Genomic DNA, 26,300 nt, shown 5'->3' with positions numbered 1-26,300 from the left:
TATACTGCATTTATGCATCTGTTATGGATTAAGCTGTTTCATGCAGACCAGCCCCCTGACTCTTCTGTTGTTGCTGTTTTTCTGGCCTTTGTGTGCTTTTCTGTTTGCTGATGGGAAGTGCCCTCCACAGCATATGGCTCCAGAAGCATGGTGTCTACACAAAAGCCACCCTGGAGAATAAGATAAAAAGATTCTGTGTGGGCAACTACATAGGAGAAATCTTCAAAGGAGTGATATGAAGAGCATCTCTTGAGACTTAAGTCTTATGATCAGCTGGACAAACATGGGAACTTTCTTTCAGAAGTTTCTGACAAAATGCAGTGAAGAGTCCTTGAAAGAAGCATTAGATGTATTCTGTGTAGTGTGTTTGCTGTTGACGTGTGGGTAAAACACATGATGATGGTACAACAAAATGTATTGCTGCTTCAGATGAGAAGCTCTTTCCAGTTGGAGCATGGCTTCTGGTTATAGGAACTTGGTGGCCTGGTAAAGGCCAGTTACTCTCTGGGATGCCAGCCAACATCATTCTTGGATTTATGTTGCTTTAGCTGGCTTGTCTGTCAGGGCTGGTGCTTCCCCTTCAGAGAGGTTAATTTTGTCTCACTTTCTGAACACAAGGGAATAAAACTTAGCCTCTTTATTCTTTTCTTTCCCCTCCTTTGCTCATGTTAATGTAATTTGACAGCCTGGCGAATAGGATTTGTCAAATACTGTAACCTTAAGCAACACAGATATTGAAAACTGTGCTTTAAATTTATCCAATCCAGATGTGAGAACCAATAAAACGCTCAGATGAAACGAAATGTCAGGCTCTGTGGGGAGGGAGAGGGAGAAATACTATTTGCCACTTCTTTTTCCACATAGCATAAAGTGCAGAGGTTCAGCCACAGTCAGTTTATATTACTCTCCAAGAATAGAAGCAGTTTTTGTCATTTCAGTGCTGGTAGGTAATAGTAAATATAATTGATATCAAAATACTGAATCTCACAAGACTTGTTAAGGAAAAACAATTTTGGGCAGTGGAAAGGTGAATCTTGGTAGGTAGTTATGAGAAGTTGTTGAGATGAACTTCAGCTCAGGATGGTAAAGTCTAATAAAGCAAATCCTGTAGTATCATGTAGGAAATGCTTTGGTTACCTCTCTCCTCCTATCAACACAAGGCACATTTCTCTCTTTTAGTAGTACTAACAAAAAAGCCACCAGTTTAATGACTTTTAGGTCTGTAGGAGTTACCCAGTTGGAATAAATCAAAGAACTCCTAAAGAGTGGGGGAACAAAGCTATAAAGCTTGTCAGCTATTGCTGCACGTGTGCTGAATAAGTGAACTACAACATCCTATTTGGGAATTTCCCTTATTCTACTAAATACCTTCTCAAATGATGTGCATAAACCAAGTTCTGTTCCTGCAGTATTTGTTCTCCTGTATGTAAAGGGAGCCTGAAAGATGTATAATAATTATCTTAAACTAATTCTCAGCTAAATCTCTTCATTCCCTCTGGTGACTTTTCTTTGGCAGAAGGGAAGAAATAGTGAGTAATGCTAGGCAATAGTTGTCAAATAGTTCATTCTGTAAAAGTGCAGTTTAATTTTAGCTACAAATGGGTATTCATCAAATTCAGGCCTAATAAGTATGATTAAAATTTGGAAAGTTTAGAACATTTCCATTTTAGATTTAAAAGGCAAAGATTTTGATGTCAATGTGAATTGCATTTAAAATTTGCCTGCATTTAATATAAAAGCTTAAGAAGCTTTCAATCAAAGCAAAACAATTTTGGCTTTAAACTGACAGAGGGCAGATTTACATTAGATATTAGGAAGAAATTCTTTACTATGAGGTTAATGAGGTGCTGGCACAGGTTGCCCAGAGAAGCTGTGGCTGCCCCATCCCTGGCAGTGTTCAAGGCCAGGTTGGATACAGGGGCTTGGAGCAAGCTGCTCTAGTGGAAGGTGTTCCTGCCTGTGGCAGGAGGGTGGAACTGGATGAGCTTTAAGGTCCCTTCCAACCCAAGCCAATCTGGGATTCTGTATTTTTAAATAGGAAGCCGGAGGTGGGATGCTCAGCTCAGTAAGGAAATGCTGATATTGAGAACAGTAACTTGTTTTATCTATGGTATTGTTGTGGTATGATAAAATAGAATTAGGCTATTCTTTGATTTATTTCCATTCTCTACCATATGAATTAGGTGTCCAGGAATAGGTTAGAAATTAAGCTATTTTTAAAGCATCACCCTTAATTCCACTCTCAGAAAAAAACACTTTGCATATTTGAATGAAGTCAGACCTGAATCGAGACCATCTGTGGTTTTGATGACACAAAAACAAAGCATGTATGATAAGATTGTGCAAACCCAACCTAACCACTGGCTTTGTGGGTCTGTAAATGATGATTTGCTGAAGTCAAAAGCTGCAGAAAAAACCTCAGCGGTTTACTGGAAAAAAAGTAATATGAGAAAATGTACATGTCAGAGGTTTTCTTACTCCTAAGATGCCGAATTAGAACAACTAAGGGATGTATCCCCTAATATTATTACAATTAATCACATTAACTGCTCATGTTGGAGCCTTGTATTTTATATACTGAGTTGCATGAAGTTAATGCAGTAAGAGACTGGGACACAGCATGCCTCAGTGAAGTTATGCAGTGTTTCAATGACTTTCTGCATTGTCATAGCACAGAATTAACTCTTACTCTGTGTCTGTGATTTAGGTGGCTGTTACTTACACCTGAAGGGGAAGGTTTTATTTTTCATGTTAGCCAGCTTAATAGGTTATGTTTAAAGAGCCTCCTCGGGGTGAGGTGAAGGCAAAGCTTTTATCAAAGGTGGTTATAGAATCATAGACTGGTTTGGGTTGGAAGGGATCTTAAAGCTCATCTAGTTCCAGCCTCCTGCCAAAGGCAGGGACAACTTCTGCTAGACCAGGTTGCTCCAAGCTCCATCCAAACTGGCCCTGAACACTGCCAGGGATGGAGCATTGTGCAAATCTGGGGCAAAGTCTGTAGTTTCTGATGGAGTCTCCAGGTATCCCAACCTTTCCAGGCCATGCTAGGGTGCATTTTGTGTACAGCCATGGTAGAAGTTCAGGCTACTGAACAGCAGTGCTCCAGTACACTCATATTTGCAGCTATGTAGAAAGGAACTGTGGAAAGGTGGAAGAGAAGTCAGTGAAGAAAGAGAGTCTAGAAGGAAGGAGAATAGCATTTAATAGCATAGAATGGCAAGGTTTGGGGAATGGGAAGAGGATTTAGGGAAGGTCACTGAGGGCAGTTTAGATGAAGGACGCTCAAGTTTGCACAAATGCAATGGGTTTGGAATCTGGGAAGCCACTAAAGACTCCTAAACTATGGCAAAGTGAGGTTGAAAATGGAGGGGGAAGATGGGCAAAGTCCAGCTATGTTTGGAGGAGGGGAGCCTCAGAAAGCCAAGCAGCATGATGTAAAGGCTTAGTGGCTTGCTTCTATGTCAAGAAATACATTACTACTGAAAGAGCAGCATCTGAGCAGATAAAAATTCATAGCCATGGATATTTCCCCTGCTAGAAAAGCAAGGTGCCATAGCTGTACTTGAGAGAGAGAGAATGCCCCCTAACTTATTCCGACCATAGTTTTATATATGCTGTCACAGAGATATTTTTCCATCAGTCACAGCTAATTCAGATGGAGACAACACTGCTGGAAGATGCTAGTGAAGGCAGATCTGCTTGAAAAACTTCCCTGTTTTTTAAACAACGCAGTATCTGTCTGGATCCTGGCTCTCTGAAACCTCAGTATAACCAAGTACAAAGGTCTAAGTAGTAAAAGTGTGATTTAAAAGACTCTGTCCCACTCAGCTGATCATATGATCCAGCCTCTTGGGTTCATTTGATTCATTCATTAGCTGTGTAATCCATTCGTTTCTGCTGTGGTTCCATAAATCACATGCTTGCCAGAGTGGAGAGAGTTATTTGAAAGGATGGAAGATCCATTAAATAGAAATGAGAGTATGTGTAAAATGCTCACCCTACGTAGCTGAAGGGAATGAACACTGGGTTTGGTACAGCACAGAGCAGAAACCCCAGCAAAACCTCAGCCACTTCCCCTCTTTCTTCTTAATGTAATAAACATGGTACAAGGCTATTCCCAAGAGGGACATACTGCAGCTTCCAGAAGTGGGGATGGCTTTCTTCTGTCAAGCTCAGCCATGGCTTTGTATGTTTTTCATCCAAATTACAACATGGTTTGAATCTAAACAGACATCAGTTCTGTACGCCAAGCACATCAAATACATGTGGCAAGGATAACAGGATGGCAGAAAGTAACTTGGCTCCCAAAGTGACTGTGGGATAGTGCAGCGAAGAGGAGGGGGAATTGGAGGGAAGGGCTGAGCAGGGAATGGACCCCCTAAAGCAAATCAACTAATGGAAAATCGGTCAATGAATGGAGGTATTGTATTCAATGTGGTGAAAGAGATTCCTCAGGGAAAGGTTAGGTTCCAGGATAAATGAAATCTCCCTTCAAATGGAGCTCTTCCCTATCCAGATCCAGGCTTGACCATCGCCTATTAGGAAACAGAATTGAGGGTATTTACTGCTTCTGTTCTAATGTAAATGATTCTACAAGTGTCTTATTTTTGCCTTCATTGGAAGGGCTGTGTCATCAGGAGATTCTGCCTTTCTGGGAGATGTTTTCTTCTAGGATCATTCAAATACCTCCTCCAATTTTTAATTCCATCTTTTTATTCTTGCTGTTGATGGAAGGTAGAGACTTTTTCTACAGTTACTGCAAAATAGCTAGAGAACAGAATCAACGCTGCCTGAATCTCCATATCTTGATGTTTCACTACCTTTTGGGGGTACAGGATAACTTTTGGAAAGGGAGTGTGTGTGGAGAAGTGCTAGCTTTGGGAGCCTTGGGATTACTTGTCCAGCGTGAGCTCACAAATTAGTAACGAAGCATTCGCAAACCGTGTAGATGAGGCCCTCAGTGATATGGTTTAGTGGTGGTCTTGGCAGTCCTGGGGTAATGGTTGGAAGTGATGATCTTAATGGTCTTTTCCAACCTAGTTGATTCTATCATTCTACAGGGGATAAACAAATGCTTAAGAAGGCTGTTGCGAAGAGTTCATGGGACTGAGGAGGGAAGAAACAGATGGAACGCCTCTTCCAACTGGTTCCAAGGCTGGAAAGCTGTACAATGTCACGACGTCATTCTTGTGACATCGTGGGCTCTGTTTCTTTGACAGCTGTGTTTGGGTTTGGGGATTTTTTTGTTTAAGAGATTGCTGTTACAATTACAAAGACAAATAATATAATCAGAAACACAACTTCATTTTTCATAGGATCCCAGACTGGTTTGTGTTGGAAGGGACCTTAAAAGCTCACCCAGTTCCAACCCCCTGCCACAGGCAGGGACACCTTCCACTAGACCAGGTTGCTCCAAGCTCCATCCAACCTGACCTGGAACAAACTGCCAGGGATGGGGCAGCCACAGCTTCTCTGGGCACCCTGTGCCAGCGCCTCAGCACCTTCACAGGGAAGAGCTTCTGCCTAAGAGCTCATCTCTGTCTCCCCTCTGGCAGGTTAAAGCCATTCCCCTTGACCTGTCCCTACAGGCCCTTGTAAATAGTCCCTCTCCAGCCTTCTTGTAGGCCGCATCAAGGTCTTTCAGTATCAAAGAAGTTGGATTTAGCTCCTGTCATAGTGAGAAGTTTTAAAAACCATGCAGTGTAGCCTAAAAATGCAGAAGCCTGGATTCCTCAATCTTAGAATAATATCCCAGGATTGTTTTGCATCAGTGTTTACGTTGTCATCACTCTTTGGAAACTCATACAAGTGCTGGATGAAATCCACTCACAGCTTACGGACTTCTTCAGGTTATTCAGACACTGGTTAGTTATCAAGTACATAAATAATATTGACTACTTGTTAGATCAAAGGTATTAAACCAGAATTGTCTGCAATTGTCACTGTTATGGTGATACAGAAGGACTGTGATGCTTGGTTTTAGAAAGTTCTGCTGAACTTCTTGTGAAAAGAGAGATTCCAGCAGTAGTCATGCGACGAAAGAGGCACAGAAAAGCCCTTCTCAGAGTGTGAGTGAGACTGCAAAGGAAACAAACTATGTGTGGTAGGTGTAGAAATGGCTTTAAAACATAAAAATAAGAAACATGTTCTCTTTAGTGTATGGTCTCACTCTACAGCTGCTCCTTCTGCAGCCAGGCGTGCAACAGCTTCATTGCCACCCTCCCTAAGGACTTGGCATTGCTCAGTCTGTCAGGACCAGCAACAACACAGTGCTGCTGAAACAGATGAAGCATGAGTTGAATGGTGCCAACACTTTATAATGTTACAGAGTTTTTACCCAAGTGGAAGGGTCCTGAACTGAACTGCTTATGTTCAGTTCTTTTTACAAACGTACGCCTCTTGCTTCTAGTTTGTGAGAAACATATTTTGCTCCTACTCTGGCGTTTGAGAGATGATGCACATTTCTCAGTCTTACGCTTTGATGTACTCTATTTTGACAGTTGCTTCAAAGCTGTAAGTGGATTGGGCTCCAGAGGCTTGTAGATTCAGACTACAGTTTCAGATGGATGAGGACTAGGGAGGGAAGTCAAGTAGCGTAAGCAGTGTCTGCATGCTGCAAAGCAAAACGATCTCTAGGCAGCAGAGCCAATAGGATGATAAAAGCTGAGTCCTACAAGCAGAATTACAGGACAGTTGAGATTAAGTCACTTCTTCCAAAAACTTTTCTCTCTGAAGCTCCTTCAGTTTGTTTTATAGAGCAATGGAAATGGTCTAAACTCAAGACATTGACTCTCCTCCTGTGACCACAGGTAAAATGTTTTGTTTCCAATATGGAAAACAAGTCAAACACTTCCCTTCCTCAGTGGTGCAGGAATTAGCTTCCATATATGAAGTATTTCAATGTGCTGTCATTATTCATGGTTCAGAATGGATTTCAACCATAGATATTTTTCTCTGCAGCTCAGAAAAGACTGCATCTACCACATTTCTCTCAGCTTTATGCATTGGAATTGCCAGAAAGAAGCAAACAAATTGGCATGAGCTCAGAGGAGAGCAACCCAAACAGCTCAGGCACTGGCTGGAGGGGTTACATTAATCACACCAGATGAAAAGAGATAAATCTATGTAGCTTGGTGAAAGGTGTTCCCCAGAGTTAATCACGCCATATGATTTGAAAGATGTAAATGTTGAAGGATTTGCTTACTGTGCTCCATAGAGGTAGTTGGCATGGAAAAGAGGAAGCAAAAAGGAACTTCAAGTTGAATACCAAGGGAAAAGAATTTCCTGACAGTGGATCTGCTGCTCCATCAAGCAGACTAGCAGGGAAGTGCTGAAAGCTCCACTGTTTGAAACGTGAAAGTCTCCTGGATGAGGGAGAAGCCCTGAACTGTGATAAGGATGAAATCAACTAAGTCTTGTCTGCTTCAGTTTCTGTCATTTGAGAGGCTTAGCTACCATTATTGATACAACAGTAATGCCCAGGAGCTCGAATTGGAGATGCATGCTGCAAGTACACACAAATGAGCTTTCCCTATCTGTTCTAAAACCTGTAGAGACCTAGGCTGACTCAGGACTTAGCACTGAAGGGCCACAGCCAACACTCCTATGGATATTCACCCTTTTCTGTTCCTATCCCAGCAGAGGCACAAGGGAAGCCTGGTGGCAAGACCCATGTGTCTAGCACAGTGGAGCTGGCCTTGGAGTATCTGAGGTCCTCCTGATCTGTAGTTGTAAGAACAACTGTTGGAAGGTTCAGAAACTACAGAGAATACCTAAGGAGGAAAACTGAAGGAAAATCAGTTAAACTTCCCAGTTACTTATGAACATCTTTGCACCTTCTTAAATATTTGTGTGTTTCTCAGATTCCAGGTGTTCCTATGCTGCAGCACACACCAGAGTTGACCTGAGTATTTGAGGAAGGATAGCTGTGGTGCCCTGGAATTCCTTGTGGGCAGATTTATCCTGGTAGTCCTAGCAGGGAGTATTAACCCATGTTTAGTGCTGTGCTATTGCAATTATTGTACTTACAGTGATTAGGCTAACTTGTTTGGACTTAATCAGAAGCATCTCTGCAATGCTCAGTACTCAGCTAAGCATTTTTCTTAGGCCACAGCATCAGCAAAAATCAGTATTTCTGCCAGTTAAATAAGACAAAGACCTAAAATCAAACCTCTCTCATTGTGCACTTTGTTTAGCTCAGGCAAATCCCAACTCTGTTCTATAGAGTTAAGGAAGCAATCAACCTTGATCATGGCTTTTAACTTGCCAGACACTGGAATTGATCAGAGAACTGGATCGAATGTCCTTTGTAAACACAGCAGTACATTCAAAACCACATGTGAGAATTTGTAGCTCTGAAGCCTTAATCATATTGCATGAGAAATACCCAAGTATCTGTTTAGCTAGGAGCCTGTAAAACATCTGAAGCTAGGACTTCAATGCAAAATCCTGTATCCTTTTTACATCTGTGGTTGTAAGCATGCATGAGATCTCGTAAATAAGGCTTCTGCCAAGTTGTTACCTATGCTGTGGAGGATTTTACTCCTAACCTCTAATACAGCAATAGTCCAGGAATAGTCTCAATAGTCAGAGAATCATAGAATGGTTAGAGTTAGAAGGACCTTAGAGCTAATCCAGTTCCAACCCCTTCCACTGGCAGGGACACCTTCCACTAGCACAGGTTATTCCAAGCCCCTGTGCCCAACCTGGGCTTGAACACTGCCAGGGATGGGGCAGCCACAGCTTCTTTGGGCACCCTGTGCCAGCGCTTCAGCACCCTCCCAGGGAAGAGCTTCTGCCTAAGAGCTCATCTCAATCTCCCCTCTGTCAGGTTAAAGCCATTCCTCTTGTCCTGTCCCTACAAGCCCTTGTCCAAAGCCCCTCTCCAGGTTACTTGTAACCCCTTAAGGCACTAAAAGACTGTTATAAGGTCTCCCCAGAGCCTTCTCCAGGCTGAACAAGCCCAGTTCTCTCAGCCTGTCCAGCTCCATCCCCTTCCCAATCAGCATTTCATTGCTTATCTACAGCTTTCTCCTATCTCAAGTCTCAGCCACAGCAGAATAACTTTTAACATCTTGGTCCATGATTTGTGTTCAGCAGCACATTGTATTTATAACAGTGCCTGAAGTTTTAGGGCATCTCAGATGGAGGGTCTACAAGGGGAGCTAAAATCCAGAAAGATGCTGCTGTGGAATTTCAACCTTTTCACGTTACCTGGTTTTTAGGATGCTTCTGTTTTGGGGTATTAACTTTGAGATAACTGGGTTTTAGAAAGCAATCCAGTGGAATGAAAACAGTGCAAGTTTAGTGTTGCTGAAACTCTAAGAATTCCCTGCTGTTCCTGTGCTGGAAACAAATAGGCAGTTTTTATCAGGATGTGTGCTGCCAGGCAGTTAATACTGTTGTCAGTATTCTGGTTCATTAACCAACTAAAAATGTGCAAAGCTATAGTATTTTTGGTGATGTTGAATCCTTCACTTCAGACTCACTACTTACAAGGAGAAAGCCTATGCAAACTAAAAGACCCTATGCAAATTAAAGCCAAGGAAACACTTCTATTCCCAGGATCAATTTAGGAAGTGAGAGCAGAGTAACTGATTTAGCCAGGCTGTTGGAGCTTTCCTTATCCGCTCCCTGCCGTCTGTACCTCAGGAGCTGCTCTCTGCATCCTGTCACTAACACTGTTCCAAAGAGAAATGCTGTGATAGTAAGTAGTAACTTGGCTGTCCCATTCATTAGATATATTGTGACTTAATGATAACATTAATTGAATTGGCTGAATAAGTGCTCTTTGGGCAGGATGCCAGTCTTTCTGGGAGCCTGTGTAGCAGCCGTGCTTCTGGGGGAAGTGGAGGAGATATGAGTCCGTTTTACAGTAGGCACCGATTCGGTGTCTGTTCCCATCATCTTACGGCTCTCAAGTGATATTGTGGCTGGCTGTAGTCTGATGCCCGTGAGAGCTGTTGGGGTTTATTTTGTTCACAGTGATGATGATTGGAATTAGCACTCCACAGATGGTGTTCCCTGCCCTGGTGGCATGTTCACCACCAACCATGCTTGCTCTTCTTGTTTCGCTCCTGATCACTGGCTGTCCCTGCCCTTGTCCCAGACAGGTCAGCAGCGCTTTACCTCTTTACCTTCTGCCCCCCTTAGGTCTTTGGCATAAGAGAAATCAGAAGGAAGGAAAGCTTTTGTTGTCATCTTAGGGGGATTCCTAGCAGCAGGTTTGCCGTTCTTCCTTTCCCTTCACTATGCCTATGTGTTGTTCCATGCTCCTTCACAGAACTTGTTTTAGGGACCACTGTACCAGTTGGGATTCAGGGCTTAGCCTTCCTGTGAGCCTCCCACCACCTCAGTAAAGGCAGGATAAACTGCAATAGTTACTGATATTGTCATCGTTAAAGCTAAAGGGATAACTCCTTCTGATCCATACTAATGCACAGTGTATGTACATTACCAAAATGTAAGTTCTTTTATTACTTAATGATTATTTTTATTCAAGGGAGCTATTTCAATTATTTACTGCTTCTATTGCTTAGGTTTTCCTTGGCTTTAAATAAAAAATATAAAGGCAACAAGTGTGTGTGTACGTAGCTAGAGAAAAAAAAGGCAGTCTTTTTAGGTATTCTGTTGTGTCCTGAACATGAATATTACTTTTTACCCCCTTTTTTTCCCTCCTCTGTCAAACTTTGAGCTTCAGCAAGCTGTTCCTAACTGCTAACATATGTCTGGGGGTGGGGAAAGAGGCGCAGGAAAGAATACTCCAAGGAGTACAGTAGCATTTCAGCATTCAGTAAGTTAGTCATCAGCTCCTTCAGTTGTAACACAAAAAATAAAATGAATGGTCGGTAAAGGAGCTGTAAATCTGAGCGAGCAATTGCACTGTGCTTGCACAGTGATCACATAGCAGATCATAACTGCAGTTTACCTACTGTTTTCATTATGGGGATCTCAAAGCACTTAGTGCTTTGAAGCAGCAAGATGTTTATTGCCTCTACAAATGAATCCATGAAGTAACAGATAAATTTAGGTCTTGAATTTCTTGATTCACAACAGGCATTTACTGTTTTCAGTGTGAGATGCTGCATGGAAGGAGTTTTGAAAGCTCAGCAAGTGGTGATGGAGTGGGAGATGAAACTTTAAATCCCTAAGGATCATGAAATTGTGATTTAATTCACAGAATCACAGAGTGGTTTGGGTTGGAAGAGAGCTAAAAGCTCATCCAGTGCCAACCCCCTGCCACGGGCAGGAACACCTTCCACTAGACCAGGTGGCTCTGAGCCCCATCCAACCTGGCCTTGAACACTGCCAGGTGTTGAATTGCTATCTCCTGAGTATTTTTTGGGAAGGCAGGTAGCTGTAGAAAAAAAAAACACTAATAGTTGTCTTTTCAATCATTTTACTTTAATGCATGGTATTGTGTGTGGTCAGTATCTCCATTAATTTTTGGTCTCATCTTATGTTTGAGTTGCCCATAAAACCTCTATGACTATTGTTGGGAGTGAGTAAGAGAAACCGTGGCTATGAGGAGTAGAAGTAGATCTTCCACATAACTGTAATCACATTTGAGGTCCACTTGTACTGCAGCTTTTAGCTTTGTGCTTGTGTGCATTCCTCCATCATTATCACCTGTGTTTCACACTGCGCAGGAGCTGGGCTGGGCTGAGGCTTTGCTTCAAGTCTTGTCTTGAACACATGCTCTGTCTTTATTCTTTTTTTTTTTTCTTTTTTTTCTTTTTTTCTCTTTGTTTGCTCAGACTGAAAACTTCGGATACAAACCTCAGAGCACAAACCTTTAGAGCTATGCCAGTTGTTTCTGGAAGCTGATTATTGTGTGTTAGTAAATGAACCAAGTAGAAAGAATGTTAAATATAGCAGACTTGCAGCAACAAGCCTCCTGTCAGAAAGAAAAACACTAACCTCTCCCTAACTGATGAGATAGCAGCAATTACAGCCACCAGCTGGTAGGAAGGTGAGCAACAGACTAAATCAGGAACAGGAATAGAGTTGTAAGTATTATACAATGAGCTGCTTCATGTAGAAGAAAGCTTCTGAAAAGCAGAGCCCGAGATAGTTTCCCATATCGCACACAGTGTGTGCTGCTGGTAGTGTCAGGAAAAGTTCTGTCCTATCCCTTGCCCCTCCAAAACTGGTAGATGCTGAAGTGGGACAGGAATTTGAATGCTGACTCAGGCATCAGCATGTATTCTGTCCTGGTTGGTTTGATTCCTGCTTTTCCAGCTCTAGCAGGATTTCTATAAATGAAGTTTCAGGCTCTCAAATGCATCCACTTGCCCAGAGGGGAATAATGAAATCCAGAATGTAGCAATTCAAAACATTCCCGATTCCAAAGCGATCCCCTGAGTCACTCAGTTGAAGGGACAGGATTTAAGAGTGAGCTCAGTTCAAAACAAACCTGGAGTTCATTATCAATTTGGGCTGATTTAATCATACAACCCTTTTATTATTCCTTTCTGGGACTCCCTGAGGTGAAAGTTGTTGGATCTTCCAGTGTAGAGAGAAAGTCCCTCATGTCAGTGATGTGCAGCACAGCTTATTCACACTGACAAAATCCAGCACTTTACAGTCCAGAAAGGAAGCTCATGCTAAAAGTAGGGCATGGTCAGTTTGCCACGAGTCAGTGAGCTCCTTGTGCCTCACTGTATTTACCCATAAAATGGATGTGATAAGCTATTTTGATACGACATACACGCTCTTCCCCTTTTCTTCCTGCATCTGTAACATGCTACATGAAGTGACCACTGTGTAGAGCAGATACTGTGTGAAGGTAACAGATGCTGAGGTGGTATCAGGTATCTACAAAGTTCTCTCCTCTCCTAGGGTCTGGCCTTGTAGGAGCATAGCTGATAGTGAATTGATCTCAGGTATCACTGCCTGTACTGCATAATTAATTATAACTTTATACGGCAGGGAAAGAAACCGAGCAATGCTGTGTCTGTGTTAATGGTAATAAATGGATCTGCTTACTAAGGATCTATGTCACAGTTCAGGAGTTTGTTTTAATCTTTCCACTGGTTTATCATTCCATCCAGACTTTTCCATTAATTAATTATGTGGTAATTAATCCTTGTTGCTATTCATCTATCTGTTCCATCTGAGTAAATTTGTCTTACCTAGGTGACTAAGAACAAAGGCATTTATGAGCTCCTGGGTGTGCAGAAAGTGACCCCAACTGAACTACACTTTTAATCCTCTGGGTACCGGTCACTTCTGCTACTCTGAAGTACATATACCTCTGTTTAGCAGTAGTATGTATACCTCCATTTAGCAATAATATGTACGTAGTAGTCATAGTACATATACCTGTGTTTAGCAGTAATACGTACATAGTAGCTGTAGTAGTACATATGCCCCTGTTTAGCAATAGTAGGTACATAGTCATAGTAGATATACTTCCATTTAGCAATAATATGTATATAGTAGTAGTACATATACCTCTGTTTAGCTGTAGGACGTCTTTACCTTTATACATGTGCTGTGAATTTCTTTTCAGTGTGTGCCTTACACAGCCTGGCTGGGGTGTTCTTAGTGTCAGCAAGAAGTGGGCACTGTGGATGCGGCATGCCAGTGACAGCAGGGAGGTAGGGCTTCCTCCATGGGCTCATCCTCTATATAGACTGGGAAAGACAAGAGGACAAAGCTCATGTTCCTGCTGGCAGTGGGTGTTCTTCTCAGCCAGGACTTTGTGCCAGATCCCCATGCATGTAGTGAGATGTGGTCTACTGATATGGTGTGGTTCTTGCACATGAGCAAAAGACATAGAATCATAGAATAGTTAGGGTTGGAAAGGACCAGTTCCAACCCCCCTGCCATGGGCAGGGACACCTCCCACTAAACCATACCTGGTATGTGCGAGCTTTGTCCCTGAACTGTGGGTCTATGAATTTGGAGGCTGGGAGGTGTCATGATGGTGGGATTATGTTGGCTGTTGATAATGTGATCTCTTTGCTAAGACCTCTCCCTCTGTGGGTAGTGGACATCATTTATATGCACTCCACGCTCGTCTTCAGTGGGGACAGCAGCTAAAATACACCACTTTTGCTTACAAGCTACAAAACTGTGCATGTTTTGCAGTTGTAACCTGAAGATGTCATTTAATCTGGACACTCTTCAGCTGCACAGTAACCATGAAAGCTCAAGTGAGTCTCATTTTCAATACAGAGGGGAGGTGTATGTATTATTCATGATGCAGAATGTAATGCAGTAGGCAGGTATTTCTGTTTTCATTCAGGTCAGTTATTTGCCTCTTAGAAAACCTAGCAAGTAATAGGTTGGGTTTTCCCCCCTCTGCTGATTACACTTTATCCTCTTTCCTCATACCCTTCTTATCTATTCCTGATTCTCTATAGAAATGCTTCACTGAACATGTCAGATGTTTAGTATTCTGGTGTTCTCTGCATGGGCTCTGGCATTTTAAGCAGTTGCTTTAGAAGACCTATACTTTGGTTTATTGAATATGAATAATCTCATCTTAAATCTTTATTTATCAAAAATAAAGACACTGGAATTGTAAAGAAAAGTTGGTTAAAATTTGAGCATGAATCAAAAATAGCTTCTGAGGATATCTTGAGTTGTGATAGTTCCTCGTGCAAACGCTGCATAGTCAAATTCTGATCTGATTTAAAGCCCTGGCAAGCCTTTGATGTCGGTGAGGTTATGCAAGGCTGGATTTGCAAGCCTCTCACCATTTCCTCCTACGAATACAACCCAGACTCTCAGTCTCATCAAAATGAGAAAATGGTTTACTGGGCAATTCACTTGGTTTCACCAAGGTTTTCCTAAGCTGGGATGTGTAAGTGAGGCAGAAATGAATATAGGCCATCAGAAGCAAGTCTGGTGTACTAAACAGACAATAGCCTAGGAGGGAGGCTGAATGCATGAAGGGTGGGTATGTGTATCTATACTTCTTGTTTTTCTCTTTAAGGTAGGGGTTTTCTCCCAGTTTTGAAAGGAAACTGCAAGCTTAACTCATCTTTATTTCATCTGGCCCATTACCAAGTACCCATTACCAAGCTGCACATTATTACTGTTGTTTCTTTAAGGTACGAGATGTGGAGGCTGCTAAAGCTTTAATAAGCACGTCTGCAGATGGTGGTGTGTACTTCATAGCTCAGCTATTGCCTGTGCTTTTAGCAGAGCCTTTCATCTGCCAGAACAGTGCCTGAGTCTCAAGTCTCTTTTTGCTCATGCTGACGTTGGTACCTAGGTTGCATAAGTCAGTGGCTTCACAGCATCCTGGTGTATGTAAGAGGAGAAACAGGTCTTTTATGTTTTTGTTTCATGTGAGAGTCTTGTCTTCTCACCATTGCCACCTGGGTAGTCCTGTTGTTGCAGTGGGCTGTCTTCAATATGGCAATTCAGTGCAGTTTATAGGGCTACTTAAATATTCATGGTTCCATATGGGATAGTTTAGGCAGAATGTTTAATGGTCCAGTGTGCTGGCTGTTACAGTGGAGGAGGGACCATTGGTAGTTTAGCTACATGTCATAGAATCATAGAATAGTTTGAGTTGGAAGGGACAGCTGTTAAAAAGATGAGCTATTATGCACTGTAAGCAGGACCAGCCCATCGTAAGCTTTCTGTCAGTTCCAAAGCTCACCTCTGGGTGCTGTTTCTCTTAAGACACTGTATGTTCTATCTGAGAGAGCTTTCAGTGTGAGATGAGCTCTGACAAGCAGCTCTGATGACTACAGAAGAAGAAATAATATGGAAGGAAGATGGAGATGGCCTAAGGAGAGGAGAAGGGGGGCTGCATGCACAGAGAAGTGGAATTGTGGCTGCTCACTTTGGCAGGGTAACTCAGCCTGCTGTTATCACTAGAAGTTGTTCCTGCCTTTTCACTGCCTGTGCCCCTGGCAGTTCTATGTCCCTTCACTTGTCAGTGCTTGTGCTGATGAAGCATGGTCAGGATCATGAACCCAACTCCAGCCTGGGCCACAGCCTCTCACAGGGAAAAGCAGGATTGCTGGAAAGAGCATAACAATTTGGGATTTGTTTGCTTTTGTAGCTTCTGGACATGGCCTTTCCTGTAGGGCTCCCGTGACTCTTGAATGTTCAAATAAGAGAGCCCGAAGCCCCAGGGGCTGCTGATCACACTGGCCTTATAGTAGGGGCTAACAGTAGTAGAGTGTGTATGTGGTTTGGCTGGTAAAAAGAAGTGAAACATGGTTTTGAGGAGCGTATTTCCTTTCTCCGTCCCCTCAGTGCGTACAGACTTATTTCAGAGAGGACTGGATTGGATGTAAGGAAGAAGTTCTTCACTGTGAGGGTGGTGAAGCACTGGAATGGGTTGCCCAGGGAAGTTGTGAATGCTCCATCCCTGGTGGTGTTCAAGGCCAGGTTGGATGAAGCCTTGGGTGGCATGGTTTAGTGTGAGGTGTCCGTGCCCATGGCAGGGGGGTTGGAACTGGATGATTTTAAGGTCCTTTCCAGCCTGAACTATTCTATTCTGCGATTCTAAGACTCTGCAACTACACTGGTTGGTAGGAATCAGAGGCTATGCTGTATCCTAAAAGCCACCTCTCAGTCTCGTGCATCTGTGTATGTCCACTCTCTTGTAACTCAGGAGTGCTGTCCTTATAGGTTCCACAGTGGGATTTATTTTCTGGGACTTACTGGAAACATTATCTGAGAAAACTCAGAGCTAGTGACCCAGCTACGTTGTGATTCTCAGTCTGGTTTTTATTATGCTTGTGGTTTTCACTAGATTTGCTTCAGCTGTGATTTATTTTCATCTTCTCCTCTGGCATTTACTGTTTAAGCTTGTGTATTCCTTGCATTTTGTTGAGTGTTACTTCTTTTTGGTTCTCAGAGTTGTGGGCTTATTTTTAAGTGACATGCAGGCTTTTGTCTTTCTCCTGAGGGCATGGCACTGGTTGTCCAGCTGGATTCCAGGCTCTCTTCGCATCTTCTCCTTGACTTGGAGTTCTTGAGTTTTTTTTCTGTTACCGTTGTTTTTCTGAACCTAAAAACCTACTAAAATCGGATTTATTCTTCTAAAAGAAGGGTCTTCTGGCTTGAACAATGTTTCATATACTGAACACATGCTGATTTTGGCATTTAATAATTGAAAGCTAAAGAGAAATTGGGAGGGAGAATGCTGGGCTGGAACAGCTCTGTTCTGGAGATGGGCTGAGAGAGCTGGGCTTGTTCAGCCTGGAGTAGGCTACTTAAAGGGAGACCTTAGAGCAGCTCCAGTGCCTAAAGGGGCTGCAGGAAACCTGGCTTTGGACAAGGGCCTGTAGGGACAGGGCAAGGGGAATGGCTTTAACCTGCCCGAGGGGAGACTGAGATGAGCTCTTAGGCAGAAGCTCTCCCCTGTGAGGGTGCTGAGGCACTGGCACAGGGTGCCCAGAGAAGCTGTGGCTGCCCCATCCCTGGCAGTGTTCAAGGCCAGGTTGGACACAGGGGCTTGGAGCAAGCTGCTCCAGTGGTAGGTGTCCCTGCCTGTGGCAGGGGTTGGAACTGGAGCTTTAAGGTCCCTTCCAACCCAAAGCAGTCTGGGATTCTGTGATTCCTTTTAGGCTGTGGAAAGGATTACCCAGGGTAAAGGCTAAAAAATCCAAATAATTTGGACTAAAGTTGGGGCTGTTCAGCCTGGATAAGAGAAGGCTGCGTGGAGACCTCATAGCAGCCTTCCAGTATCTGCAGGGGGGCTGTAGGGATGCTGGGGATGGACTCTTCATTAGGGACTGTAGTGATAGGACAAGGGGTAACAGGTTAAAGCTTAAACAGGGGAAGTTTAGATTGGATATAAGGAAGAAGTTCTTTACTGTGAGGATGGTGAGGCACTGGAATGGGTTGCCCAGGGAGGTTGTGAATGCTCCATCCCTGGCAGTGTTCAAGGCCAGGCTGGACAGAGCCTGGGTGTCATGGTTTAGTGTGAGGTGTCCCTGCCCATGGCAGGGGGGTTGGAGCTGGGTGATCTTAAGGTCCTTTCCAACCCTAACTATTCTATGATTCTAAAGCTGCCCCGTAATTGCCAAAGAGCAATGGATTGAGTCAGTTGTGCTAACAAAAAATGCTGCTTTTCCAGGGGGAGCTGAAATCCTGCTCTGAAGGTGGCTTTTCCAAAGAAAATAGGAAAACAAACCCTCAGGCCTATCTTCAGGAACTTTTTGGGGATTTTTTTGGTGAAAAAAAGCTGGAAAACTGTTAATTTTAGTTAGGGTCTTTGTGGGTTAAATTAATATCATAAAGAACGTTTTGGTGGCATTCAAAGGCATCCAAGAAGATCTTTAAATTTTTATTTAATTCATTATGTACAAGTTTGAGGGCAAGTTTTCAGCAGAGAGACTGTGGGGTGAAGTAGAGCCTGACGCTTTCTCTGTAGATTTTAGGTTATTCTGTTCTCAGAGATCGATAAAATAATAGATAAAAAAGAGCCCGGGATGTCATTCATTTGTTTCCTGTTCAGTGTTTCTGTTGGGGGCTTTCATTTTTGCCAGTACCATGGGCTTTTCCAAGCTCTCAATCTGTGAGCTCAGCGCTGTTGCCTCCAAGACCTGTGGTCCAACACTGTGCGTATTGTTTGGGCAGGAACTTCTCAGTTGATTACCATATGATTCACAGTCTTGCTGTGATACCAGCTCCTGGCATGTGTGTCCTGCTCCCACACCCACAGAGCTCGCATAAATCCTCTACTTTGCTTACATTTGTTTCTTTTGTAGTAAAAAGGGTGGCTGGAAACCTCAGTTGCGGAAAACAAGTGTGGTCAACTCCAACAAGGTTTTCTGGCTTTCCTGCCTCTCCTCCTCCGTGTGTGTGTACATACAGAGCATAGCCTTGTCTTTCCTTCCTAAGCCAGGATCCAATTACACTGTATCCCTGTCCTGTTCCCTCTTTTCCTCAACCATTAACACAAACCTCATTATTAATACAAGTCTCTGGACCTTCCTGCAGTCTCATCTACACAGCTAGTGCAAAACATGCCATCTCTTCTGCCAGCACTTCAAACACAACCATGCTGGTGCTGCTGATGTTATGTTAGTGACTTAGTCTGACTTAATTTGAACAGCCCATGCTACTCTTTAATCCACAGTGATTCCTGTGCAGCAAGGAAGGGTGGTGTCTCACAGAAGTTAAACATGAAGGTTGTCTGCTGTACTCTCTTATCTTGTTGCTTGAGCTTGTGCCTATTGCCTGCTTGTCTGATAGAATCCTGCTTCTTATTTTCAGTGAGCCACCTAGCAGTCATGTAGGGCAAATCTGAACTGAAGTTGTAGCCCTGGGGATGGTTTTGGTGCAACTGGGATGTCACCTGGCCAGGGACTGTGAGGCTCTTACTGGAGGTGCTCTGCATCCAGTCAGCATCACTTGTCAGAGGTCCAAGGGGAGATTGACCTCTGTGTCTGATGGCTGCTTTTCAGCTGTCAAATGTAAAGGAACCAACCCAAGCCCTTGGTGAGCAGGAGGATGCTGCATCAGTAGGGAGCAGCATGTCCACCATAGGCTTGAGTCTGCCTGGTACACCAGAGAGCTGGCACCCATAAGACCAGGTTTAGACATCTGGTGGTAGACTTCAGATAGGGCTTAAGTGCGAATGCCTATTGAAATGTTATGGGTTTAGTATTGCAAATGAAACTCTGTGCAATCACTGCAGCCATTTTATTGTTTGCAAGGCTCTGTCCCTAAATAGAAGTGCAGAAGAATGTATTAAGCAGAAGAATGTGACTTGTAAACCACAAAAACTGGAAAAGAATTTAGGGTGTGAATAAGCCTTTTCCTTCACTTCCCACAAGGCTTCAGCTTGGTGCAATCCAATGAGCTAAATACAGCAAGTGCTTTCTTAGTAGGAGTTTCTTTGTTAGCCGTAATACTTTATTTTAGCCCTTTAATTTGCTATTACCAGACTCCCAGGTAGGCTTTTGTTTCCTTAAGAAACTTGAATGGAACCACTGTGACCCTGGGGTTTACTTTTCAGAAGAGGTAGAGATATGACCAAGAGACTGTTTCACTTCTGATCTCCCCCTTAATAGTTCTGAACCATACAGCCCTGTACGGTTTAGTTGGTGAAAGACTGTCTGGGATCACAAGATCTGGATTTCCACAAAGCAAAAGATACTCCAGTGAAGCTAATGTAACATTGCTTTAATAGTGGTATCAAGTAGGATATAGTGCTCTGACACTCTGCTTTGTATGACATCTTGGGAAAGTAAAGGCTGAAAGCTATGCCTCCAACCTAAAGCATCAGGAAAGAGAGATTGGGATTCCCTGTGCCAAAAAGAACAAGTTTGATATCTCTCTTAAATGTTTGCTATGACAGAGAAGCCAGTAATTGTGTGAAGCTGCAGGAATCATAGAATTCCAGAATGATTTGAGTCATATGGGGCCTTAAAGCTCATCCAGTTCCAAGTCCCTGCCTGTGGCAGGGACACCTTCCACTAGACCAGGTTGTTCAGGAAGTCAGTTTTGTAAATAGCTCTGATTTTTCATAATTGACATAGAACTGATCTCTTTCTGCTATAGTATGGCAAATGATCTTTAAGATATGTTTATTATTGAGCATTGTATGTGTAGAAATGACAGCAAGAGCTGCCTCTTTGCAGATCCCTCAAGCCTTGCTTCGAGCTCATACCTTGGGTCTTCTGTGGTTTTGTTGGTTTATTTTGTTCTTTGTAAACATACAGCTATCCAAACTTTATATATGTCAGGCTAAACTGGTTGCAATGATAGGCTGTAAAACAAATTAAGGATTAGAGTTATTTCAGGCTAGTTTGTGTGCTGTGATTTATGTGCCATCCCAAAATCACTCCACTTCCATAGTGCGGGATGAGACAGATGATGTTGAATAATAAAATGAACAAGGCATGTTTATTTAGAAAAGAAAATAGCCTGTGCAGCAGCAATTGCATTCTCGTTGGTCAGGAGAATGTATGAATGTTGAAAAGAGATTAAAGAGGCACGGGAATGAGCCAAGATATTACACTTTTAAAGAGAGCAGGGAGGGAAAAATTCATCCATTTCAGAGCCTGGCTGTGAGCCTGCCAACCCTTAGTCATGGCCTGGTGAAAGGGAGCAGAGAAGCTGAGCTGACCGTTTACTTGCCTTTTATTTTTGGAAGGAGCTGGTTTGGAAACAAAACTAAAATCAGGCTCTCTTACATGACGAAATAAGCTGGGTTTTTTTTTGGCTCTTACTTGTGAAAGGATGGCTCTGGCTGCCACAAACTCGTATGTGATTGAGGTTTGCAGTGCCAGAGCTCCCCAAGGGATTGGAGTGGCAGGAGCCAACAGGGGTGATGTCATTAACGTTGGATGAAGTTGAAATTGCTCAGAACCAGGCAGGGAATGTGGAAAGCTGCAAGGAAAAACATAACTTTGCTTTAAAGATGACAACTGAAGTCACAAGCAAAGTAACATAGAGAATAAGTGCAGTTTCAGCATGGATTGGTTCCATGCAAGAAGTGATGGTGGAGCACATGAGTGTAGCTCCATCTGAATAGCTGTTGATACAGTCCAGTCAGGCAGTGGTGGGGAAAGGCCTTTTCCTTCTCTGAGAACTTTAATGGATCACATGCTCTGGCTGGAAGCAGTGCAGCTTCATTACTCATTGCAGAACTATGATGAACTATCCTCTCTGGAGCTTCTGCTCTCCAAGCATCCGCAGGAACCTGTTCTGTGGGACACCCTCTGAGTCTTCCTGCATCCACTGGTGGCCCTTTTTCCAGGATACTCATTTCCCTCTCCCTGTTTTGCCTGGCTCACCTGGTGTTTGAAAGCAGTATAAATCTGAAGCAAAGACTTTGGTCAGAGAGAAGCTGTGCTACAGAAATGAGCCTTACACATGAAGAATATATTCTCCCATATTCAAAATGGAAATATTTAATAAAAATACCCTTATTATTCTCCGGTTCCTAGGCATGGAAAAGGAGACATGGAGTAAAATGTCTCGAAGGCCCTAAACAAAAGACCCAGCTGGGGGATGTAAAAAGTCTAATGCCCTGTTCCTGTGTCTAACATCCTTTTGTAGTCTACCTTGTGTCAGACCCAGCCTTTGCACTCATCTCTTGCTCAAGACTCAACATTTCAAACAAAGTGAAGCTTTGCCTGAAGCACAAAGTGAGGATGGCTGCTGGAGCTGTGTGTCTTTTAGTCTAACCACGACAGATTGATTTATTTTTTGTTCCTTTTTTTGCCTCTCTACTGTCAGACACTGGCAATAAAGAGAATTTCCTATGTATAAGTCATTTGCCTGCTTCCACTGGCATGCCCGGGCTTGCCTTTCATCTCCGTTCAGTCTTTTAACGACCCAGGAGAGCACAGACAGATTAATAGCCTTATCTCATAATTTGTTGTAAACCAGCTTCTTTGCTGAGTAATTGGTTTTGAAAATGTTTTCTAGCAATAAATAAAGATTGCATTTTCATTAGGACACAGACGTTGCTGCAAGCATAGAGGCAACGATCAGCCCATGTCTGGACAAGAGCACTTCTGGGCTCTTCCCTTGCTCTGCCTTGTGGTCTGTAGAGGTTGAGAATGAGGTTTTAATTGTGAATACCAGAAATCTGTAATTGCAGCAGCACCTACCTTGCCGTAGACAATCAACTGCTTGCTTTTCAGGTTAGTACTTGTATTGTAAAAGCTAACTTTGTCATGACTATCTGTTTGCTGAGGGTTGTCCTCCTGGTTAGGTTTTTTACCCCCAAGAGTACTTTGGAGGAAAAACAGAGTTATGAAGTAGCCTTGCTTTGAGGCTGGTTAACAGTATTATGTTTTATATATTGCATCATATGTTCTATAAAGCAGCAAACTAAAGCCTTACATCTTGGTGGATCATGAGTTTAGTGTTCCCAATGATAGGATCTTTTCCCTGTGAACACTAAGAGCTTTTGTCTGCCATACCGCTTCCTTCCGAGGCATCTTGGAGAGTTTTCCAAGCATCTCTGAGGCATCGTAAGTGGGAAGCAGTATTGTTAACTGTTTAACAGATGAGAAAACTGAGGGAAATGCCTTACATGATTTAGTGGCAGACTGGAATAAATTCACTTTTTCTGTGTCCCATGAGCTCTGTACTAAACCTACTGTTGCCTTTACAGCCTTCTAAGTCTTTTCCTGCTATAGCCTGTTTCAGCACAGTCTAATGGTTTATAATGCTGCCTCAAAATAGTTTTCCTTTTCTGCTGAGAATAGAGAAGTTTTTCTTCAAAATACCTATCCTCTCCCTGATCTTTAGTTTTAATCATCCCCTGCTGAAAAACTCTACATCAATCTGATCTCAGCTTGTCCTTCCAGCAGGAGAGAGGGCTTTGCATAGGCCCCATCCAGAGCAGGGAATGTCAGCGCCGCTCTGGGTTATTTAAGATACATCTACAGTGTAATAAATCTAATGTTGTCTTCCTAATAGTACAATAACTTGGAAATGAAAAAAGTCAGCTGGGGGAATATGTGTGCTCTGGAAAAATCATCCAGAATACTGAGCTGGAACAGGGGTTTGGTTATTGTTGTAGAAGAATCTTGGAAGCTGTTAGCCTGATGCACAGAAGCAATGAAGGAAAACAGTGGTGCTTGTTTAATGAAAGGAGAGGAGAGGTGGCAGACTTAATGCATCCATCCCGAGGCTATTTTTCATTCTCTTTTGGTAGTGGTGGTGGTCTTGCTGGCACTATCCCTTAGGAGAAGGTGAACATGAAGTAAGCAAACCAGAAGGTTACCAAACCAATACTGAAGTAGACTCTAGCATTGAAATGATTTATTTTTTCTGTTGTACCTCCCAGCTGAGACAGTGAATTAACCATGTCCATGTGGAAATGCTTTGAGATGATATGCTATCAACCAAGTGCCATATAGTATTGTCCAGGGTTCAGCTATTACAGTTATTTTTTATTCCTTCTTAGTAGCTGGTGCAGTGCTGTGTTTTGACTTTAATCTGAGAACAATGCTGATAACACACAAATGGTTTAGTTGTTGCTAAATAATGCTTACTCTAATCAAGGACTTTCCAGTCTCTCATGCTCTCTGCAGTGAAGAGGAGCACAAGAAGCCAGGAGGAAGCAGAAACAGGACACCTGTCCCAAACAAGCCAAAGGGGTATTCCATACCACAGCATGTCATGCTCAGTGTAGAAACTGGGGGCAGTCACCAGGAAGTCCCAGATGACTGCTCAGACTGGGCTGGGTATCGGTCGGCGGGTGATGAGCAGTTGTTTTGGGCATCACTTGTGTTTATTGTTGGGTATTTTTTCCCTTCCCTTTTTAGTTTAATGTTCTCTCTCCTTGTTATTTCTGTTATCGTTATTATTACTGGTGGTAGCAGTAGTAGTTTTGTATTCTACTTTAGTTACTGGACTGTTCTTATCTCAACCCCTGGGATTTACATTCTTTTGACACTCTTCCCCATCCCTCCTGGAGCTGGGGGAAAGAAGAGGGAGAGTGAGTGGCTGCATGATTCTGAGTTACCAGCTGGACTTAAACCACGACAAGTATGTTGCACAAAGCTGTTCATTGGAGATGTATTTCTCCTGGAGACTCCACCAGGTACCTTGTGTTCACCAGTAACTGTTCAAACAGGAAGAGAATTATTGAGAACCCCTTCTGTTCTCCCACCCTTTTCTTCAGAGCGTGTCTGACTTCCAGAGCACTGTGTTTCCTGCTCCATCACAGTCCTTGGGGAATGATTCTGGGCAAGGGCTTTGCCGCCTCCATTTCTCCTGCTGAAAAACAAAGATAGTGATATCGATCTTGCCTTTGTGCAGGAGCTGGAGTAGCTGAAGAAAGGGGATCGATGGGTATTGTTTCAAACTTCAAACTGCTTTAAAAGGAGGAAAGGCTGAGTTGACTGAAATACATATATCAGTGTTCCTGCAAAGAGTGGGTTAGGGCTATTCATTGAATCCCAGAAGAAAGGGGAGGAGGAATTCTTGTTTTTTCAGTCTCTTAGGCAAGACATTCAAAGAGACCTCTTTCTTCCCCCCTAGGAAATGCAGAATTGGAAGCAGTTCCTAAAGGCCCCAGTTAGACCTGAACCTCAGAACTTTAACCATGTTTGAAACCATGTCTGGACTCTTTGTGGTTTGATGTAATGCAGATCTTACTCAAGTCGATGCATGAGATCACTTAACTGAAATCAGTGAAGGCAGGAGAACTTTTGTAACTGGGGTTGAAATCCTCCGTTATATACTTGAGAGTCATAGTTTTCCATCTGGGATGCCCTTGGTATTCATGGAGGTAGCTGATAGGGTGGAAACTTGCTGATAAGTTGGAGGGAGCCTCTTCATCCTGGGCAGATATTTGATGGTTTAATGAAAGCTCTAGGTCAGATACTAAATGCTTTAGGTTCAATGTTGTATCCTGGAACATCCCCCAGCCCAAAAGGATTAAGAGATTATGGTGTTTTTTTCCCAGTATATTAACTCTGGTGGGAGATTAATGGAAGATTACTGGAGCTGTTTAAGAGGATTCACCATTGTAAGAACTGAATATTCAGAAGCTGAAGGTCTTCATTAGAATACTGCAGTGTGTTGGGGTGGGGAGAGATGGCGAAAGTAGGAAAAGTCTTTCCAAAAACCCTCTTATATTTGCCTGAAGATCTTCTTTATAAAGAGGTAAATTCTATTTAGTAATATGTTATGCATACACAGAAAGAAATCTTAAAAAAGAAGTCTTGCACAGAGTGTGTCCATATGGAAACCTGTGTCCCTGCGTCCTGAGGTTTGCATTATTCTAGGGATCAAAAGCTCTGTGTGTGTGAGCAGAGAATTTCCTACCTTCTTTTCCTTTTTATCTTCTTCCGTAATGTACCAGTAATGTTTGTACCGCAGCATTTACCCAGAATTGCAACACATTTTGGGATGACCAATTAGTCAGTGCATCAGTGTGAGTAATATCAAGGGTACTTGGAGATTGCCTTTTCCCTAACTGCCCTGCAACAACAGCCTCCAGGGCTGAATATGGCAGTTCAAAAGTACAGAGCAGCAGCTTTACCCAACAGGTTAGGCCAAGAGATGAAGAAAACGTGAGTTAAAGCAGTTGGAAAGGTACTGTTCATGTTAAACTATATCAGGATGTATCATTAAAGTTACAGCTTTCAGAAAATGAGTGATGTGAGCTTGAATACCTCAGAATATGGTATGCAAAGTCACCACATTAGGAAGTGAATTAATGGTTCAAAGTTGGGAAAAAGCAGCCTGTGGGTTATGTTCAGTTCTGTAGCATTTGTCTCCTCAGCAGGCATGGCCAGGCTGGGTCAAAGCACGAAAGCTCCCTTTATGAATCCTCTGTCTGCATAGTTACATGAAACTTTTGACTTTCATTTGAAAATGATGGTACCAGAATAATCTTCATA

The 26,300-nt window shown here is 42.9% G+C and overlaps 1 protein-coding gene across 3 annotated transcripts in view; it reads left to right on the top strand.

The window, feature by feature from the left end:
* Positions 1 to 26,300, top strand: part of ABTB2 (ankyrin repeat and BTB domain containing 2) — a 159,448-nt gene that overhangs the window by 63,359 nt on the left and 69,789 nt on the right. The gene's annotated exons all lie outside the window — the stretch shown is intronic.

The sequence above is a fragment of the Pezoporus wallicus genome, unplaced genomic scaffold, assembly GCF_028554395.1.
Source record: "Pezoporus wallicus isolate ANWC-B61680 ecotype Strahan unplaced genomic scaffold, APGP_CSIRO_Pwel_v1 contig_13201, whole genome shotgun sequence".
NCBI classification, from domain to species: domain Eukaryota; kingdom Metazoa; phylum Chordata; class Aves; order Psittaciformes; family Psittacidae; genus Pezoporus; species Pezoporus wallicus.
The sequence above is the reverse complement of the archived record's forward strand: the minus strand, read 5'-3'. Positions and strand labels throughout refer to the sequence as shown.